We start from the raw sequence: 20,753 nt of genomic DNA, 5'->3' as shown, positions 1-20,753 counted from the left end.
CTCTTCAATTCTTGCCTGTTTTCCACCTGGAATCCAAGGTTTCAACATCTGTCAGTGTTACATTCTGATGGGTAAACACGGGAAGAAAAATGACACTAGGTAACAGTTCAGAAATCTGTGTATCTATGAAAATCAACTTTAAAAAATTTTGAAGGATTTTGAAGCATCATCGTGATTGATTTAAGTACAGTTAATCTTCAGTTCCAGAGTTGGTTGGTTCCCATTCCTTTGAGGCCAGTTCTCGGAATTGCTGCAGCTTATGTCATGGCTACAGTCTGATCACCGTGCAGCTGACGTCACCTGGTGAAGGTTTCAGCTCGGGATATGGTTCTGAATATCATCTGTAGCCCTGGAGAAGGAACTCAAGGTCCCTGACTCTGCTTCCTGACTGACCTGCTACCGTTGGCTCTCCCCTGACTGTTTGCCTTTCTTTCTGTGTTCTCTCACCTCTCTGATCAGACTTGGCCTTTGGCTAAAGCTTTTCCGCAGACAAAGGCAGGTGGCGGCACCTGAGAAAGGACCACAGGGTCCTGCTCTGCTTCACTGACTTCTCAAGCTCCCTCCCGCTGTTGGGCACCCCTCTCCTCCGGGGGGACCCCACCTGCTCATCTGTTGGTGGTCTGCCCCGACCCCTCCCATCCTGGGCACCGTTGCTTCATCCGTGCATCACGTCCGACTTCGGGATCCTGTGCTCAACTTGCTCACGTGAGGCAGAACCTGCAGTCGCTTTAAGGAGCACGGAGGCCTAGGCAGCAAAACCACCGAGAGTCTGTGCATGCGCTTTCTCCGCCTGCAGACCTGCCTTATGGTTCAGGAATAAACTCTAGGTTGAAGGATTTCCCTGGTGTCCAGTGGCTAAGACTCCTGGCTGCCGAGGCAGGGGGCCCTGGTTCGACCCCATGTCAGGGAACAAGGTCCCACGTGCTGCAGCTAGGACCCAGCACAGGCGGGTAAGCGCTGAGATGTGTGCGGGTCTGTTGCTCAGTCACGCCTGATTGTGTGCGGTCCCGTGGAGCATAGCTCACCAGCTCCTCTGTCCATGGGATTTCCCAGGCAAGAATACTGGGGTAGGTTGCCATTTCCTTTTCTGGGGGTTCTTTCGGACCCAGGGATCAAACCACCATCTCTTTCACGTCTCTTGTATTAGCACGCAGGTTCTTTACAACCAGTGTCATCTGGGAAACCCTAAAAAAATTTTTTTTCAAATAAATTGAAAAAGAAGCTCCAAGTTGGCCGTCCTGGCCAGTTGCCTTCCTGTCCCTCCCTCTGCAGGCTGAGTGGGTCTTCCTGGGGTCGGAGAGTTGGCCGTGATTTATTTCACTGAGTGTGTGGGGGACCCGTTCAGTCGGGACACTTGAGCTTGAGTTCTGGGATGGTTTTTTTCATTCGATAAATACTGAGTGCTTGCCCCACACTGAGCTCTTGTTGGGAACATTAGGAAACAAGAGAAAATCCTGTGCTATGAAACCGGAGTTAAGTCCGTCCTTACCCCAGGGTGGACGTGGACAGGATGGAGGTGTGGTTGAGATGTTGGTGGCCAAGTGGACCTCATCCAGAACTGGGGTGGGTGTGGGGCAGGAGTCTGCTGCCCTGATACCCAGGGGTGGGGGAGCCTGCCAGGCAGTGGGGGTGGCCCTGGGCAAGGAAGTGCCAGGCAGACCAGTGTCTGGTGAGGAGGCTGGTCTGGTACCTCCCCAGTGGAGGAGGGGAGGCAGCAGAGGCAACAGAGCCTTGTTGGTTCTGGAAGGCTGGGCTTTTACTCTGCGTTTCTAGCAAAGGAGCGATGTCCTGGGTCGCCTGCACTGCGGTGCTGAGCCGGGACGGGAGGGCGGCAGGGTGCAAGAGGGGAGGTGGCACCTGCAGGGCCCGGGAGGTGTTGGTGGGCAAGCAGGGGGCAGAAATGGTGAGGACCGATCTGGGGATGCGGGTGACTGCAGGGAGAGCCAGTCACGTTTGGCAACGGGTTGTGTGGAAAGTTGTGACCAACCTAGACAGTATATTGAAAAGCAGAGACATTACTTTGTCAACAAAGATCAATCTAGTCAAGGCTATGGTTTTTCCAGTGATCGTGTATGGATGTGAGAGTTGGACTGTGAAGAAAGCTGAGCGCCGAAGAATTGATGCTTTTGAACTGTGGTGTTGGAGAAGACTCTTGAGAGTCCCTTGGACTGCAAGGAGATCCAACCAGTCCATCCTAAAGGAGATCAGCCCTGTGTGTTCTTTAGAAGGACTGATGCTGAAGCTGAAGCTCCAATACTTGGGCCACCTGGTGGGAAGAGCTGACTCATTGGAAAAGACCCTGATGCTGGGAAAGACTGAGGGCAGGAGGAGAAGGGGACGACAGAGGATGAGATGGTTGGATGGCATCGCTGACTCAATGGACATGAGTCTGAGTGAACTCTGGGAGTTGGTGATGAACAGGGAAGCCTGGCGTGGTGCAGTCCATGGGGTCGCAAATAGACACGACTGAGCAACTGAACTGAACTGTGTGTGGCACGTGTGTGCAAGAGGAGCTGGCGGCTGGCGTGTGCTGAGGATGTTTTGCGTGCCAGCGTGGACAGCTCATCTGAGACCTTGTAGTAACCCAGTAAACTGAGGACCACGGTGGACGTTTTTGGGACAGAAAGCTTGGTGGCTTGCTCCAGACTGGCCAGCTCCTTGGGGGCCTTGGTTGGCATCAGGCATCCCTGCAGAGGGCTGCTCTCGCCTGGGGGTCCTCACCTCCACCTCCTCCAGTCCCTCCTGGAACAGCCTAGGTCAGCCCCCCAAACCGGTTCCTCATGTGTGTTTCTTTCCTCCTTGTTTTCCATCCTTTGTCTCCTTGCTCTGCTGCCTGGAACGGTTCCTCGGGCTTGTTTTTCATCTTTGCCATCATCACCTTGTTCATTTCCGAGAGCTCACTTTTCTGTTACTATCCTTTCTTCTGGTTGTAAGCTGTGTGTGTTGTGATTGCTTATCTTCTCTGGATATTAAACTTGTTTTTCATTTTCTCCCCGTACGCGCTCTTTCCTTCCACGTTCATTTTTTCTGTCTGTTTGGCGTCTGTCTTTCCTAGCACTTGCCCCTCAGATGTCCAGTCACCCCAGTAAGAAGCTCCTGTTCAGCTCGACAGCAGATTGGAAGCTCAGAACGTGAGTAGGGGCTGGGCAAGGTGTGATTGGATCCTCCAGGAGCCATTTGTGGGAACCTGGCGTCCAGAGTCCGAAAGGCTTATCCTCTCTGGCCGGTTAGGGTCCCGGAGAACTGTCCTCCCCCGGGTGGGGAAACGTCTGCCACCCGCGTTTTGGGGGCCATGTGGTCAGGCATCCCCCGCAGTATGTGCTTGTGTACCAGGGCTCTGTGTGAGAAGGGGACCAGGCCCCCAGCTCTGCTGGGTCTGGTTCAGAGAGCCTCCTGGGGCAGCAGAGGGTGAGCACCGCTGTCGGAGCCCTGGGGACGCCCACTATGTAGACAGGGTGGGTTCTTGGTGCTCTCCTGGGACCTGCCCAGTTGTGGCCTCGGGCCCAGCCTCCCGCGCTGTGCTGCCCCTCATTCTGCAGCTTAAGACGCCTTTCCTGCAGGATGGACAGGGCCTTGGGAGGAAATGAAACGAGATGGGCTCAACCCATCCTATTGACTGCTGCTGCTGCTGCTGCTAAGTTGATTCAGTCGTGTCTGACTCTGTGCGACCCCGTTGACTGCAGCCCACCGGCTCCCCTGTCCCTGGGATTCTCCAGGCAAGAACACTGGAGTGGGTTGCCATTTCCTTCTCCAGTGCGTGAAAGTGAAAGTGAAAGTGAAGTCGCTCAGTTGTATCTGACTCTTAGCGACCCCATGGACTGCAGCCCACCAGGCTCCTCCATCCATGGGATTTTCCGGGCAACAGTACTGGAGTGGGGTGCCATTGCCTCCTCTTGACTAGTGTTCTAGATAAGGAAAGCTCACCACTCCCAGCCGTGGGGTCTCACGGCCTAGCGGGAAATGGAGGGAGCTGGAGGGGCCCAGGGCGGTGGAAGCCGGCCAGCACCTCTGACCAGGCCAGGTCAGCACCTCTGATCCCCGAGTTGGGGGCGTCAGGGGAGGACCCAGCCTCCACTGCACATCCTGGCAGGAGTGGGGGGTGGGGGAAGGAGAGGGCGCCTGGCCACTTCTTCTGCCCCCTGACCTGCTGGTGCCCCCATTGCAGAACCTGCCAGGCGCTCCCGGCTAAAGACGTGGGAGCTTGGGTCTGGAGGGTCAAGGGTGGGGGTGGAACGGACACATCTCTGAGAGCAGACGCACGGTCAGCGCGTCTCAGAAGACGCAGAGCTCCAGCCGACGGTGTGCCCCGAGAAACAGTCCAGCGAGACGGCCCAATGCGAGCAACATATGCCAATCAGTAGCTTCTGGACTATAGCTGTAGTTAGGAAACGTACCCAGAAAACCACCCCGCTTCTCCGTAACAGCCCGGGAGTGAACTTACTAGTCTCCAGGCAGCAGGACCAAGGTGGAGACAAGAAACAACTCCAACAAAAGCAGACATAAGCCGTGTTCCGAAAGGTGGTTTTGTCATAAACATCGTTAGTTTAAACAGTACTTAAGTTGTGTTTTATATCCCATCATGCAGCGTGTGTGTGTTGAGTGAGAAGCTGAGTGACTACATGAGCTGTCACTGAGCCGTGACGCCGCTCACAGCCCAGCTCGGCCCTCGACCTGTGCGTCCACCAGGAGGCAGCCTCCAACAGTCTCAGCCCAGCAGCCACCGGGTGCCCACGGCCACACGCAGCCCAGCGGCCACCTGGTGCCCACGGCCACACGCAGCCCAGCGGCCACCTGGTGCCCACGGCCACACGCAGCCCAGCGGCCATCTGGTGCCCACGGCCACACGCAGCCCGGCGGCCATCTGGTGCCCGCGACCACACGTAGCCAGGGCCGTCGCAGTGTTTGTGGTTAGCCTCACAGGCCAGTTACTATTTATTTCTGATTACAAAAGTAATTGTGACCTTTGCCAAAGAGGTACCGGAGGGGATACAGCCAAAACCAAAACAAAAAAATAACGTGGCAAAAAAATAACATGAGCCCAGTTTAACTTTAGTTCTCAGCAGTAACCTCCACCAGCTCCTTAGTCTCTGCCTCCTGGGTGTTTCTCCCAGCGTGTGTGAGAAAATCGAAGGCGGCCTCAGCTGTTCCTGAGCCTGCCTTCTCTCGCCTCGAGGTTGGTCAGGTCCTGGAACTGTCTTTGCGGCTTTCGGTGGCTGCGCACACAGTCCCAGGGCCGCGCACTGCGTGTGACACGCGGGCTGTGACACGCGGCTCCTGAGAAGCAGAGACGCGGTCTGCACCCCAGGCCCTTTCCTGCAGCTCCTTCACCAGCCTGGACTGCACTGCCCTGGGCCCTTCCCCGCCCAAGGAGGGGTCTGATCACCCCACCCACGCGTCCTCCCGCTGCTCTCGGGGTAAAAAGCGAGTCCACCCTTTGGTCCTCGGACCGTGTCCCGCCCCCCATCTAGCGTCACTCCCACTTCACTCCCACCCTCCCTGCCCACAGCCCCCTGCGCCCAGGGGTGAAGAGCCAGGGCCCAGGTCTGTCTGCCCACAGCCCCCTGTGCCCAGGGGTGAAGAGCCAGGGCCCAGGTCCGTCTGCACCGCTTCTCGCCTGTGTGACCTTGGCCAAGGTCACCATCTTCGCTTTCACTCTTCATCTGTAGGATGGGGGTCAAAGGATCACCTAACGGCAGCGGGGAAGACCTGCTGAGAAACACGCATGACGTCAGTTCCTCAGGGAGGCCAGTCTGGGGACAGGGATGGCCGCAGTCTTCCAGGGACGCTGGGACACTCGACAGGGTTCTGGCTCATGTCAATCATTGTGAAGGTCCGTCTAGTCAAAGCCATGGTTTCCCAGGGGTTATGTACAGATGTGAGAGTTGGACCATAATGAAAGCTGAGCACCGAAGAATTGATGCTTTTGAATTCTGGTGCTGGAGAAGACTCTTGAGCGTCCCTTGGACGGCAAGGAGATCCAACCAGTCCATCCTAAAGGAAATCAATCCTAAGTATTCATTTGAAGGACTGATGCTGAAGCTGAAGCTCCAATACTTTGGCTACCTGGTGGGAAGAGCTGACTCATTGGGAAAGACCCTGATGCTGGGAAAGATTGAAGGTGGGAGGAAAAGGGGACGACAGAGGATGAGATGGTTGGATGGCATCGCCGACTCAATGGACATGAGTTTGAACATACTCCGGGAAATGGGGAGGACAGGGCAGCCTGGTGTGCTGCCATCCATGGGGTTGCAAATAGTTGGACACGACTGAGCAACTAAAAAACAACAATCATTGTAAACAGGCGAGCTGCCCTCCTTTTTGTCCGGCATTGTTGAAAGTGTTTTATCTTCTGTTTCTCAAATGACCATCTGAGCTGCATCTATTTTGTATTCAGAGCAGAACTTGGGACTCAGGAAGGCTGAGTGACTGTCCCAGGGCCACAGAGAGGGCTTGGAACCCAGGCAGCCCGAGTGCTCAGCCGCCTGGCCAGTGGTTCTCAGGCTCGTGAGTCCGTTGGAGCCCAGAATGCCAGTGCAGCCCAGCTGTGGTGGGTCCATCTCTACTGGGTCCCCAGATGATGCTTTCTCTGCTGGCCCCTGCAAACCACACTTCGAGAATCCAGAAAGCAGTTTCGGTGGCCAACAGGCTCTTCCAGACACAGGGTATCTTCCCTCCACCCTGCTGCCTCCCTCCTGCGCACTCCTGTGTCTGTTCCTACTGGCTCCGACCACGTTCGGTGACTCGGGAGGCCGACCAGCCTGCCCCAAGTCCCCGTGCCGCCTGGGCCGGCCTGCCTGCCTCTGTCGCCCCTTCCCACCGCAGCGGCTGGTTTTCCCCGATGGGGCTCCTTGAAATCATCCACCTGGACATGGACTTGTGTGCGTTGTGCTGGCCAGACCTGCCCCACGGAGGGTTGGCTGACAGTCGGAGTTGGAAAGGGTGTCTTGCTGGTTCTCATGACGTTCCATGGGGCCAGCCAGGCCTGAGGAAGACAGATTTTTCGAGAAACTAAACTTCTGTGCTCCTGGCCAATTTTGATCAACTTTTGACTTCCATTGAGAACCAGGAGTTTTATTGACTTAGCTCCTGACCAGGGAGCAAGATGCATGGCCTCCAGCCTGCAGCCTGTAAGTTCCTGCCCCGCGCATCTGCCCCTTCCCCGCTCTTACGCCCCAGGGAAACGAGTATTGTGAAAACAGGAAGCCTCCTCTGGGGCCGAGGGTGTGGAAAACCTCACACTTGACCGTGGGCATCGGAAGCCCACGTCCAAGTACCCTGGAGGAAGGTGCCGGTTTCCCCCTGGGGGTTGCGCTGGGGTCCCGGCGGCCTCTGCTTGAGCAACGGCAGGGCCCCAGCTGATGCTTCATTACCGGGTGGGAGTTGCATAACATGAGGCCTTCTAACGCTCAGCGGTTCCCTGAAGCAGAAAGCAGTTGGGTCAGAATCCTGCTTTTTTCCACAATCTATTGTTTGAAACTTTGTCCCAAGATCCAGCAAAAATGTGAAGGCATCCCTGAGCCATCTGCAGTTAGAACAAACCGCACCTCCCTCCGCTGACATCACGCCCAACTGGTCCTGCCCAGGTTCTAGCCTCTTGGTTTCAGATGAAAAGCCTTCTGAGGGCAGCTGTGGTGATGACGTGGTAACCCCACAACGCCTGGCTCCTGGGAGGTCTTCAGCGAGCACTTGTTCGTTGGTTTTCTTGCTGGAGAAGATGAGGAGGAGACTGGTCCTCGACGGGCAGATGCGAACCTTCCCTGGCTCGGGGCGCGGTTCCCTGGCTGAGCTGGGGACAGCTGGGGGTGTAGTTAGGGTGTGGTGTGAACTTTCTGCTTCGGCTCTAAAAGCAGGACTCGAGTCCCTTTGTAGTCTCTTTATTAAGCAATAAACTATGGCAAGTCACCTGTCCATGAAGTGAAATCAAAAGTGTACGGTGAACATGCCCAAGGTCATAATGGTGAGACTCAGTTGGACAGCTTCTGGAATCCCAGGGTATTAATTAGTGTCTTCAAGCCTCAGTGTCCTCATCCCCTGATGGAGAGTGGATTATAATAACCTCTGAAAGCACGTACAATTTGAGGTTCAGGGTTTGAATTCACACCACGAAACCATGTAAAGGAGGCTCCAGGTTTCGCTGGTGGGCCTTTCAGTTCCAGCCTCCTCACGTGAGGGGACGACTGGGTTTTGAGACAAAGCCATAGTGAGGCTAAGAGAGGCTACTGAGCCCACTTTTCCTTTGGAAGTTTCTTATGAAAGTTGGGTGAGATAACTTAGGGGGAAGTACTTTATCAACCTTCTAAAAGTGAGGGACTCTTCTTAATGTGTGAGGGATAATGGGCAGGTTTCAGAGGCGGGACAGGGCAGAAGAAATATTTTTTCATTAGCTTGCTGGTCGTTCACACAGGCGTGGATGGAACCCAGTTGGCAAACTGTTGTCTTCTACTTTTTTTTTTTAATTAGCAGTTTTACTTTATTTATTTATTTGGCTTCATCTGGCTTAATTGCAGCACCAAGGGCCTTCACTGTGGGATTCAGGCTTTTCTCTACTTGGAGTGCTTGGGCTTAGTTGCCCGCATGACGTGTGGGATCTTAGTTCCCCGACCAGGAATCAAACCCACATCCCATGCATGCGAGGTGGATTCTTAACCCTAGACCACCGGGAAGTCCGTGTTCTTACCCCTCTTCTCCCTGTGGGAGAGCCGCCCTGAGGCACAGGATGGATGGATTTCTGCTGTTTGTTGTCATCTGCCCGCCTGGAGGGCGTCCCAGGCGGCTCAGGAGATGTGGTTTGATCCCTGGGTCAGGAAGATCCCTGGAGAAGGAAATGGCAGCCCACTCCAGTCTTCTTGCCTGGAGAATCCCATGGACAGAGGAGCCTGGCAGGCTGCAGTCCATGGGGTCAAACAGGAGTCGGACATGACTGAGCACCTGAACGACAGCGGTAAACCCTCCTGGCACTGAAGTGGAACCTCTCGTGGCCTGTCTGCCCCTGCCTCCCTGCTCCTGGCATAGGAAACTGTGAGTGTGTTGAAATTGTGGAAGATCAGAGGCAAGTTCCTCTCCAGGGTGGACATCAGATCTCACGGGAAGCCACAGACCCAGCTCTGTCTCTAAGGCAGGGGCCCTCAGGCGGGCCTCCGGCCTGCACAGCATCCTCAGAGCCCGTAAGAGGCCAGGCAGGAGAGCCCAGCCCGGCGACCAACACGTCTCAGGGCCACTCCCGGGATGTCTGTGCCCGACCTGTGCTAAGAAACGGTGTCCTCAGTGGCTCTGGGACACTTTGGTGTCGTGACACTAGCTGGACGCCTAGAATTTGGTGCGCTCGACCTGACCACCCCCTTCTGTAGGAACATCCTGCCCCTCCGTGCTCAGCGTGTGCCCGAGGGGTTTCTGGGGGGCTTCTTCCAGGCCCCGCCCAGCCCCGCCTAGGCACGGACTCCATGCAGTGGCCTGCTGGGTGCCCCTTCCAGGTCCGGCTCCTCCAGGCGGGACGCCCCGTGTGACTGTGGAGGGCCGGGAGAGGAGGCGGCTGGCCCCAGGGACAGCGGCCAGGCGTGTTCGGGCAGCAGTGCAAGGGTTTCCGGAGCCAGCCGCGCCCCTGCCCTCTCTGCCAGCTGCCAGTAAACCGCCACCCTCCTGCCGTTTAGCCAGGTGACACGGTTTCAGCAGCCTTGCAGCAAGAGTTTCGATGATGCCAGTGGGGGCTGCGGAGCCAGGATGGAGGCTGAGCCTGAGTCAAGCCGTCAGGGTTCAGGGGGCAGAGGGCAGAAGGCACGGAGACTCTCGAGACCTCCCACCCCTCCGTCACTGGTGACTTGGGATTTCCAGTTTCCTATTGAAAAAGCTCCAAGTTTGTTTTGACATGGGAGCTGAGAAGAGCATCTGTGTGTCCAGGAACACCAACATCTGCTGGGAGCGTCTCTCTCGCTCTGTCTTTCTTTGAGATCTCGGGGCTGGCTGCTGCTCCCCTCTTGCCGTGGGGCCTCTGCCACCCGGGGCCTGTCCACCCACCCCTGCCCCGATCTCTGACACCCAGAGGAGCAGGAGGACATGAGGGGGGCCCAGGGTGTGGAGTCAGGCACCCTAAATCCACACTCTGCCCCGCAGTCTCTTCACCGTAAACCTGAGCTAAATCAGGGCCGGAGAGGAGTCCCATGAAGACCCCAGGGCCTGGCTCACAGACGGCGTTGGTTACAGACCTCGGAAGGCCCCTCTGCGAGGTTGTTCAGTCGCTCAGTCATGCCCGACTCTGCGACCCCACGTCCTGCAGCCCGCCAGGCTCCTCTGTCCACGGGATTCTCTGAGCACAAATACTGGAGTGGGTTGCCATGCCCTCCTCCAGGAGATCTTTCTGACCCAAGGATCAAACCCTCATCTCCTGCGTTGGCAGGTGGATTCTTTACCACTGAGTCACCAGGGAAGGCCCTCTGTGTGAAGCCCCTTTCTATGGAAAGAGAAGATGTGTCTTTGTGACCCTGGTGTTTTCAGAAGCGGCGGTGCCGTCTGTGTGCTGGGACCAGTCCAGGTGTGGATTTTCTGGAAGCTGGTGCACCACACAGGCCTTCTTATGACTCAGCTCACTGCCGGGGACCCTCTTCCTTGTGTTATTAAAACATAATAAATACACGGAGCCAGTGACACTTTCATCGCCTGCAGAGAATCTGGGCCGTCTCACAGGCACCATTGGATGCGGAAGGCACTTCCGAGACATTCAGTCCGGTTCCAGCAGTAATCCTGGGCCACTCACCACCCACCGGGCAGACACTGGCCTGTGGGAGAAGGAAAGGCCAAGTCAGTGGTTTTTGATAGATTTTTGTCCTGTCGGAGCTTTCTCCGTTAACCCACCTAACAGAGGCCATCTCCTCACGTGCCTGTCCTGACAGCGCTTCTGCCTGAAACAAACAAAAAACCAGCACATTACAAAACTCGACACCAGGGGACTTCCCTGGTGGCCTGGGGGTCAAGAATCCGCCTGCCAACGCAAGGGACTCGGGTTTGATTCCTGGTCCGGGAAGACCCCACGTGCTGGGGGGAGTTCAGCGCAGGCCCCTCAAGCCCTGAGCCTGCCCCTGAGCCCACAGTCGGCAGCGAGGGAAGCGGCCATGATGGGAATCCTGAGCACTGCAGCTAGAGAGGAGCCCACACGGCTACGAAGGCCTGACGCAGCCATAAATAGATACACAAAAATGTTGTTGCTGCTGCTGCTAAGTCGCTTCAGTCGTTTCCAACTCTGTGTGACCCCATAGACGGCCACCCACCAGGCTCCCCCGTCCCTGGGATTCTCCAGGCAAGAACACTGGAGTGGGTTGCCATTTCCTTCTCCAATGCATGAAAGTGGAAACTGAAAGTGAAGTTGCTCAGTCGTGTCCAACTCTTCACAACCCCATGGACTGTAGCCTACCAGGCTCCTCCGCCCATGGGATTTTCCAGGCAAGAGTACTCGAGTAAAAATCTTGTTAGGAGGAATGTATTTGAAACAATAGCAGTAGGTTGTGGCTAAGGAGAGTTCGGCCTGAGAGCTGCCTCCTTCCGGTACGTGTGTGATCAACAAGTTCCCTCCTCTCCTGACTCGGCACTCAAGGCCCCACGACATCATAAAGTCCCCCCGGCGTCTCTACGGGAGACACGGGTTCGCTGGAGAAAAGCCCAGAGAGGCTGCCTTCAGGCCGAGTGGAGAAGGAGGAAGCAGAGACCACCTCCCTCCAGTCTCCACCTCACAGCCTCGTGTCTCCGTCTAAACCCCTCAGGGTCACCGAACCCAGTTACCTGATTATACGCATTTATTTATTCTCTAACAGATTTAACGTGTGAGTGCTGGGAATATAGAGAGCCGTGGGAGAGCTTTCAATCTAAGCTTCAGATCAGATCAGATCAGTCACTCAAGTCGTGTCTGACTCTGCGCCCCCATGAATCGCAGCACGCCAGGCCTCCCTGTCCATCACCAACTCCCGGAGTTCACTCAGACTCATGTCCATCGAGTCAGTGATGCTGTCCAGCCATCTCATCCTCTGTCGTCCCCTTCTCCTCTTGCCCCCAATCCCTCCCAGCATCAGAGTCTTTTCCAGTGAGTCAACTCTTCGCATGAGGTGGCCAAACTACTGGAGTTTCAGCTTTAGCATCATTCCTTCCAAAGAAATCCCAGGGCTGATCTTCTTTAGAATGGACTGGTTGGATCTCCTTGCAGTCCAAGGGACTCTCAAGAGTCTTCTCCAACACCACAGTTCAAAAGCATCAATTCTTCGGCTCTCAGCCCTCTTCACAGTCCAACTCTCACATCTATACATGACCACAGGAAAAACCATAGCCTTGACTAGACAAACCTCTGTTGGCAGAGTAATGTCTCTGCTTTTGAATATGCTATCTAGGTTGGTCATAACTTTCCTTCCAAGGAGTAAGCGTCTTTTAATTTCATGGCTGCAGTCACCATCTGCAGTGATTTTGGAGCCCAGAAAAATAAAGTCTGACACTGTTTCCACTGTTTCCCCATCTATTTCCCATGAAGTGGTGGGACCGGATGCCATGATCTTTGTTTTCTGAATGTTGAGCTTTAAGCCAACTTTTTCACTCTCCACTTTCATCTTCATCAAGAGGCTTTTTAGTTCCTCTTTACTTTCTGCCATAAGAGTGGTGTCATCTGCATATCTGAGGTGATTGATATTTCTCCCGGCAATCTTGATTCCAGCTTGTGTTTCTTCCAGTCCAGTATTTCTCATGATGTACTCTGCATATAAGTTAAATAAGCAGGGTGACAATATACAGCCTTGACGTACTCCTTTTCCTATTTGGAACCAATCTGTTGTTCCATGTCCAGTTCTAACTGTTGCTTCCTGACCTGCATACAAATTTCTCAAGAGGCAGGTGAGGTGGTCTGGTATTCCCATCTCTTTCAGAATTTTCCACAGTTTATTGTGATCCACACAATCAAAGGCTTTGGCATAGTCAATAAGGCAGAAATAGATGGTTTTCTGGAACTCTCTTGCTTTTTCCATGATCCAGCGGATGTTGGCAATTTGATCTCTGGTTCTTCTGCCTTTTCTAAAACCAGCTTGAACATCTGGAAGTTCATGGTTCACATATTGCTGAAGCCTGGCTTGGAGAATTTTAAGCATTACTTTACTAGCATGTGAGATGAGTGCAATTGTGCAGTAGTTTGAGCATTCTTTGGCATTGCCTTTCTTTGGGACTGGAATGAAAACTGACCTTTTCCAGTCCTGTGGCCACTGCTGAGTTTTCCAAATTTGCTGGCATATTGAGTGCAGCACTTTCACAGCATCATCTTTCAGGATTTGGAATAGCTCAACTGGAATTCTATCACCTCCACTAGCTTTGTTCGTAGTGATGCTTTCTAAGGCCCACTTGACTTCACATTCCAGGATGTCTGGCTCTAGGTCAGTGATCACACCATCGTGATTATCTGGGTCGTGAAGATCTTTTTTGTACAGTTCTTCTGTGTATTCTTGCCATCTCTTCTTCATATCTTCTGCTTCTGTTAGGTACATACCATTTCTGTCCTTTATCAAGCCCATCTTTGCATGTAATGTTCCCTTGGTATCTCTAATTTTCTTGAAGAGATCTCTAGTCTTTCCCATTCTGTTGTTTTCCTCTATTTCTTTGCATTGATCGCTGAGGAAGTCTTTCTTATCTCTTCTTGCTATTCTTTGGAACTCTGCATTCAGATGTTTATATCTTTCCTTTTCTCCTTTGCTTTTCGCTTCTCTTCTTTTCACAGCTATTTGTAAGGCCTCCCCAGACAGCCATTTTGCTTTTTTGCATTTCTTTTCCATGGGGATGGTTTTGATCCCTGTCTCCTGCACAATGTCACGAACCTCATTCCATAACTCATCAGGCACTCTATCTATCAGATCTAGGCCCTTAAATCTATTTCTCACTTCCACTGTATAATCATAAGGGATTTGATTTAGGTCATACCTGAATGGTCTAGTGGTTTTCCCTGCTTTCTTCAATTCAGTCTGAATTTGGCAATAAGAAGTTCACGGTCTGAGCCACAGTCAGCTCCTGGTCTTGTTTTTGCTGACTGTATAGAGCTTCTCCATCTTTGGCTGCAGAGAATGTAATCAATCTGATTTCGGTGTTGACCATCTGGTGATGTCCATGTATAGAGTCTTCTCTTGTGTTGTTGGAAGAGGGTGTTTGTTATGACCAGTGCATTTTCTTGGCAAAATTCTATTAGTCTTTGCTCTGTTTCATTCCGTATTCCAAGGCCAAATTTGCCTGTTACTCCAGGTGTTTCTTGACTTCCTACTTTTGCATTCCAGTCCCCTATAATGAAAAGGACATCTTTTTTGGGTGTTAGTTCTAAAAGGTCTTGTAGGTCTTCATAGAACCGTTCAATTTCAGCTTCTTCAGTGTTACTGGTTGGGGCACAGACTTGGATTACTGTGATATTGAATGGTTTGCCTTGGAAGCGAACAGATATCATTCTGTCGTTTTTGAGATTTCATCCAAGAACTGCATTTCGGACTCTTTTGTTGACCATCATGGCTACTCCATTTCTTCTGAGGGATTCCTGCCCACAGTAGTAGATATAATGGTCATCTGAGCTTACGGCAGGACAAATGTGCTCTAAAATTGTAACTAAAATACTTGTACGAGTAATTGTGAAAGAGCTGGCACTTCATGTCAAACGGTACATGTGCCAGTAACGGGCAGGCTCGGCCCGATGCCACCCCGGGGGACGTCTCTCACTCGGAAGTGACCTCTCCCCCCTTTACACTCAGCCGGGCTGGTACAGCAGCTTCCACGTCACAGCGCTTCTCATGGTCTGCTCTGTAGTTTAGTTGGATTACGAGGATCTGAAGAAGGGACAAAAACGAGAAGCAAGTGGGTCTTTGCCTTCCAGGAGCTGACCCTCTATTAGCAACTTAAAGAGGGTCCCTGGTGGTGGTTCAGAGAAGGGTCTGCTCAGTGTTCGCAGAAGCACAGAGGTCAAGGGCAGAGGTGAGAACATCCTGTGCGCAGAGAAGACTCGGGGGAGGAGGCATGTGGACAGGGCGCGTGGGTAAGTGAGTCCACGGGTCCAGGTGCAGGAGCCAGCATCCTGGAGCAAGGTCAGGGCACGGATGGCCCTGTCTCCGCAGAGGAGGGTTTCTCACCCGGGCGCCGCTGACACCCGAGGGCAGGGTGCGCTGGGTGTGGGGCCGCCCTGTGCGCTGCAGGGCGTTCCCGAATCCTGGCCTCCAGCCGCTCGAGGCCCTGGTGCCTCCCGCTGCCCCAGGTCGCGGCAGCGCTGAACGTCAGATGTTGTCACACGTCCCCGGGGGCTGGGGCACAGCCCTGACGGAGAACACGGGCAAACACACAGACACACGCGTATGAGGAGGCACGTGTGCGTGACTGAGGCCAGACACAGGCGAGGAGCAGCTGGCACCCTTGGCTGCTTGTGACCGAGCCCTCAAAGCACGACAGAGGAGAGCGATGTCCCCCCGAGTGTCCTTGTCCCTGGAGGCACAGACCCACGAGGGCCCACCGTCTGGTCGTCCCCCCAGAGCCCAGGGCTCTCATGGCCTGTCTCCCACCAGGCTTGCCCGCAGAGCCCCAGTCCCACCAAGCTGTGATGTCTGACCTCCGCTAGGAGTCAGCGGTACCTGAGGACTGTTCCTCCTGGAGCAAGCATTTTATTTTAAAGCCCACCTGGTTTTTTAAGGCAGCGATATAGCTTAGCCGGAGACTCTCAGCGTGAGTCAGAGGGTCTGCCAGCAGAGGAGCCGGGACCCCCAGGACAAGCTGCAGGCAAGCAGACTTCCTCCTTGGCTCAGCCCAGCCTGCTTTGGGTACAGTCCGTGCTCCAGGTCTGAAGGACAGCTGCTTAAGAATCGGCTAAGGTTTTTTCCCTTTTGCCACTAGAGAAGGGGAACGTGCCTTGTCGCTCTGTGTCAGAAACTCCAAGCACCACGCTCTTCCTGTGCCCCCTGCCCACCCCGGAAAATCCAGTCCTGGACCAGCTCCGCACAGCTCGTGACCCTGAACCCGAACTCGAACCTCCCCTCTCCTCCCCGGTCCCGGGCCGACCGTGCACTCTGCCGCTGGCCTCACCAGTGGTGCTTTAAAGATTCCCCACAAAGCTTCCAAGCCAAGATGCACTTGCAGCAGCGAAGCACCCAGCCTCTCGGAAGTAAGCCCCGTGGGTCTGCCACTCCCGCCTGGTAACTCAGGAGGGTGCAGGGACTTCATTCTGTGTGGGAGGGAGCAGAAGAGGGACGGGTTTGCCGAAGATGTAGAAGCAGAGATAAAGGGAGATGTGAAAGCAACAAGGAAATTGTTGCCAGGCAACATGCCTGGTTGTCAAAGAGACAGAGCCGTCGTGAGTAATAACCCACGAGCCATCTTCAGTAACAGCCTGTAAGTCCCTGAGCTGGAAAATGTCTGTGTAGGGAGGGGTAACGGCAAACAGTTCTCCAAAGAACCAAAGCATTGAGCTCCCCACCCCGTTCCGTAAATATGGACCTTGCTGTAAGCAAAGAAGGCTTACCAAGAGCTTTATTCATTGTTGTAACAAAACTGGTTGATCTGCTCAGAAAGAGAAGTTTCCTGTGTAACTGGTCACAGAGCTGCTCACACTCAGAGTCTTTCTTAACACCCAGGAGAGAAGAGCCGGCCAGAGACCGAAACCAAGTGCTTCATTGGAGGAATGTTTATTTTTCGTTTGACTGGCGTGTGGCTGGTTTAGGAGGTGTTGGCTTCCGCTGTGCCGCAGTGTGACCCGGGCACACACGCAGACGCGTGTAGTTGTTCGTATTCTTTCCCATACGGTTCATCAGAGGGTGTTGAATATGGGTCCCTCTGCTCTCCAGCAGGACCCTGTCGTTTATCTGGGGAGTGTTTTATCATCACGGGAGCACACAGCCAGTACAGACCTTCCATCCTCAAGGCTGATGCTTCCTCCGCAAGGCAAGATGTCATTCAAAACAGACTTATCACGGGCTCCACATACAGTGTGTTGTGTGTGTGTTAGTCACTGGGTTTCCTTGGTGGCTCAGTGGTAAAGAGGGAATTTCCTGCAATGCGGCAAAGCCGGGTTTGATCCCTGGGTCAGGCAGATCCCTGGAGAAGGAAATGACAACACACTCCGGTATTCTTGCCTGGAGAACCCCATGGACAGAGGAGCCCGGCGGGCTACAGTCCACAGGGTCACAAAGAGTTGGACACGACAGAGACTGACACCACACAATGTGTGTATATACCCACAAAATGTAAGATTAAGTAAACTCAGAGTACACAGAAAAGACTCCTCCAGGTCTGTAGAAAGTAGAGGAGAGGGCACCCGCAGGGCTGTGGTCTTCAGAAGGCTGAGAGATCACTGTTTCTTGCTGTGAGTGTTGAATACACGGGTGAGTTCACTTTGTGGAACATGTCTGAGCTACCCTACTTACAGGTGTGGAAGGTACCGTGTAAACACTGGTTGATGCCTCAAAAATGGCATTTATCAAAATACAGACTTTTTTAATGTGTTTATGAGCTTTCTGAAGTCAAATAAATGTGATCCCTAGTTAGGAAAATTGATGGCTGCGATGATGGAACGAGCAAACGTCATCCAAGGCAATAGAGAGAACAGAGTGGACCGCGTGGGCAGTCAGGTCCCGGAATTCCCGGAGCCCGCTCTGGGGACGCCTCGGCTGCCTCGCCCTCGCCTCAGCTCTCACGCTCTGCTCTGCTGACTCCTTGGGGGTGACTGTCTCCTCAGTGGACATTACTGTCCACTTGAGTTAACTCACTTGTGGAGTAAATATATTTTAATTAAAAATACCCACAATGATGAAAAAGCATCAATTTTTGAAAATTAGTTCAGCAAGCAACAGCAGCAAATAGTGTAGGACATAAAATACAGTAAGAATTAATGAGTTTAAAAGCCACGAACGGGAATTCCGTGGCAATCCAGTGGTTAGGACTCCACGCTTCCACTGCAGCGGTACGGCCTCATCCCTGGTAGGTCCCACAAGCCTGGAGGGGCTGCCAAAAGATTCCACCAGAGTCCTTACCTTTTGATATAGTGAGGTCATAGGAGACCAATTGAAAATTTTAAGCATCTGCTGTTTTGCCTTGATAAACAGCTGGGTTTACTTTAAAAAGGGAAAGTTGTTACACAAATTCCTGAATATTTTTTACCAATTTTTACCCCATTTCCTAATGTAACAAACTTTGCACAGAACACTGAATTTGCAATGCGTTTATTCTTTGAAAACTGACTTTTTAAAATATTGTGCAATAATAAAACATTGACACTTCTAATTTACAGGAAACTTTTGTGTATCGGCTGAAGCAAAGATCTTACTACCAGGATTTGTTGTAACAGACATTTGCAAAACACAGGAAGGGCTCGTGCAAGAACTTCAGGAACACCTCCTTGAGGAACTCTCTCTTGCTGTGCAGGCTGGCTGTTCTCGGTCTCCCCGTGAGCTGGAAACTCACCTTTGTTCCTCGACTCCGTGAGACGGCACACCACACCTCACCTGTTGGCAGAGACTGGTTTCCTCATTCCACAGGGCTCTGCCATACCCTGTGGCGGGGCTGCGGTCACACAAGCCACCAACTGTTTTTTCAGGTCGGAAAGTATCCGGTGTCACAATTCCTTGCATGTAATTTGAACCCCAAGAGGTTAGATGAAGAAATGCTTTTCCACTTTATAACCCGTATGTGTCTCGGAGCCATCCACTTTCCGAGGTCAAAGTATGAGATCCTTCGGAAGTCCTGGGAGGTTTCTGAACTGACAGATGCTCCTCTGGCATCCTTGTGTGCAGAGATCTCGGCTCTTAGCAGTGACCCGGGAGGGGCTGGGGCACTGGAGATGTGCCTTGGAGATGTGATAGCTCGGCAGGTCCCGCCGCAGGGCCGTCCACCCACTCTTCCCAGGCAACCCCAGGTTATATGCTGCGTCTCAAACGTGAGCATGTTTGAGATTGCAAAGTTATTGAAGATTTCCTTTAAACTGGCTGAGCTTCACAGCTGAGCGAGAAAACACAGTACTACCAGTGAAGGGCGAGCATCTCTTCCAAAAGCTTTGAGTGCACTCAAATCCCCCTGGGCAGTTCTTGGTGACGCATCAGGAGGACGTCTACTCCAAGGCCCCAGGCAGCTTCCTCCCTCCGGTCTGCAGCCTGAAGACCAGACTGCTCACCTTAGAGTACAAACATCGCATGTGGAGCACCATGCCTGGCCCCATGTGGGACTTGGAATCTGGAAACTGACGTATCTGTTTGAAATCATGTTGAATGTCAGCTCTTTAAACATGATTCTGCCCTAGACAGGGCTTCCCAGGTGGCTCAGCAGGAAAGAATCTGCCTGCAATGCAGGAGACACGGGCTCAATCCCAGGGTTGGGAAGATCCCTTGGAGGAGAAAATGGCAACCCACTCCAGTATTCTTGCCTGAGAAATCCCATGGACAGAAGAAGCTGGCGAGCCTACAGTCCATGGGGTTGCAAGAGTCGGTCACCACTTGGCAACGAAACCACCGACCACCACTGCCCAGACTCCTTTTTTTCCCCCTTCTTTTCCTCTGAAGTGTCTTCTTACTGACTTCTCTGGGTTTTTTATCTTCCCTTTTGCATTTTTTCCATCCTTTTGTCTTTCTGGATTACATTTTTCTTTCTGAAAGAAGTTGTGGATAATTTTTCCTGATCTGACCATAGTTTCTCTCTCTTGCCATCTGTAATTTGCTAATAAATCTTATCTATTACATACTTCATTCTTAACTGTGTTTTTGAGCGCTAGAATTTCTGTCTCACTTTTCAGACTGATTTAAGCTTCCAGTTATCCGCTGAAATGTTTACCCTTGTCTTGGCTTGCTGATCAGGGATGACAGTGTTGTTTTGTGATTTGTGTGTGATGGTTCTAATAGCGGGTGCCTCAGGACCTGCGCTTCTATCCTCTGTGTCTCTGTGTGCTGGTTTATGTTGTCATGGCTCAGGAGGGTGTCTTCAGGACAGACCAGGTGGCACCCATCCAGTTACTTTCGATCGTATACTGGATGTTGTATAAGAAAAGCTGCTTATAAAAAGTCATTTGAAATTTATGGGTAATCTTTCTGCCTCTGGGTTGTAGCAAACCAGGATGAATAACCCAATTATAGGGCCTGGAATTTTCCAGGCTGTCTGACGACTTCAGCAGGGCTGCATTCTGCAATGGTTCGCTCATACCTTAGGGTGGCAGGAGGTTGAATGGGGCCCTCACTCTTGATGGGTCCAAACACAGCCTCCCTAGCCTAGCACAGTGCCAAAACCCCCACGTCACTCCTCATAGATCTGTTCTGGGTTGGGAGATGCCCCAGCCCTTGCTGGGTCTCGGGCCCAGTGTTTCTCCACGATCAAGTCAACCTTCCCCCGAGGGGCTGCCATGTATTTTTTTGGTTTTCCAGTTGGTCTCCAGACATTTCTGGGTTATCTCACTCATCATTATGAGAGGTGGACGTTGTCCACATCAAATATGAACCGGGGGACTTCCCTGGTGGCCCAGTGGTTGGGACGCCACACTCTCATTGCCAGGGCCACAAGGGCACGGTTCCGTCCCTGGTGGCTACGGGCAGCGAGACCAGAAAAAAAAAAAAGAATCAGATCTAGTCCCTGCTCTCGTATCTCCTAGTTGTTCTGACTTCAACAGCTGATGGTAGTCCAGGGGCCTGTTCCCTTAAACACAGAAAGGGAGGATTTGAGCAGAGCTGCTTGGGCCCACGTAACTCGATCAACACGACCTACTCTAAATCGCTGAGTGGATGTTGGACTGAGGAGCAAAGAGGGACAGA

General features: G+C 52.9%; 1 long non-coding RNA gene across 2 annotated transcripts; it reads right to left on the bottom strand.

The window, feature by feature from the left end:
• Nucleotides 1–10,581: 10,581 nt before the first annotated feature.
• On the bottom strand, nucleotides 10,582–16,623 carry LOC147347861 (uncharacterized). Of its 2 annotated transcripts, none has more exons than XR_015152639.1 (2): nucleotides 16,490–16,623; nucleotides 10,582–10,769 (listed from the first exon to the last, which is right to left on the bottom strand). It is a non-coding gene; the product is annotated as an uncharacterized LOC147347861 (long non-coding RNA). The 2 variants fall into 2 exon arrangements; XR_015152638.1 differs by lacking the exon at nucleotides 16,490–16,623 and adding an exon at nucleotides 16,054–16,350.
• Between the last annotated feature and the right edge of the window lie 4,130 nt (nucleotides 16,624–20,753).

The sequence above is a fragment of the Bos grunniens genome, chromosome 23 (assembly GCF_055505025.1).
Source record: "Bos grunniens cultivar Pamir isolate PY7600 chromosome 23, Bosgru_T2T1.0, whole genome shotgun sequence".
Taxonomy (NCBI): Eukaryota; Metazoa; Chordata; class Mammalia; order Artiodactyla; family Bovidae; genus Bos; species Bos grunniens.
This window is presented reverse-complemented; position numbering and strand designations above follow the sequence as displayed.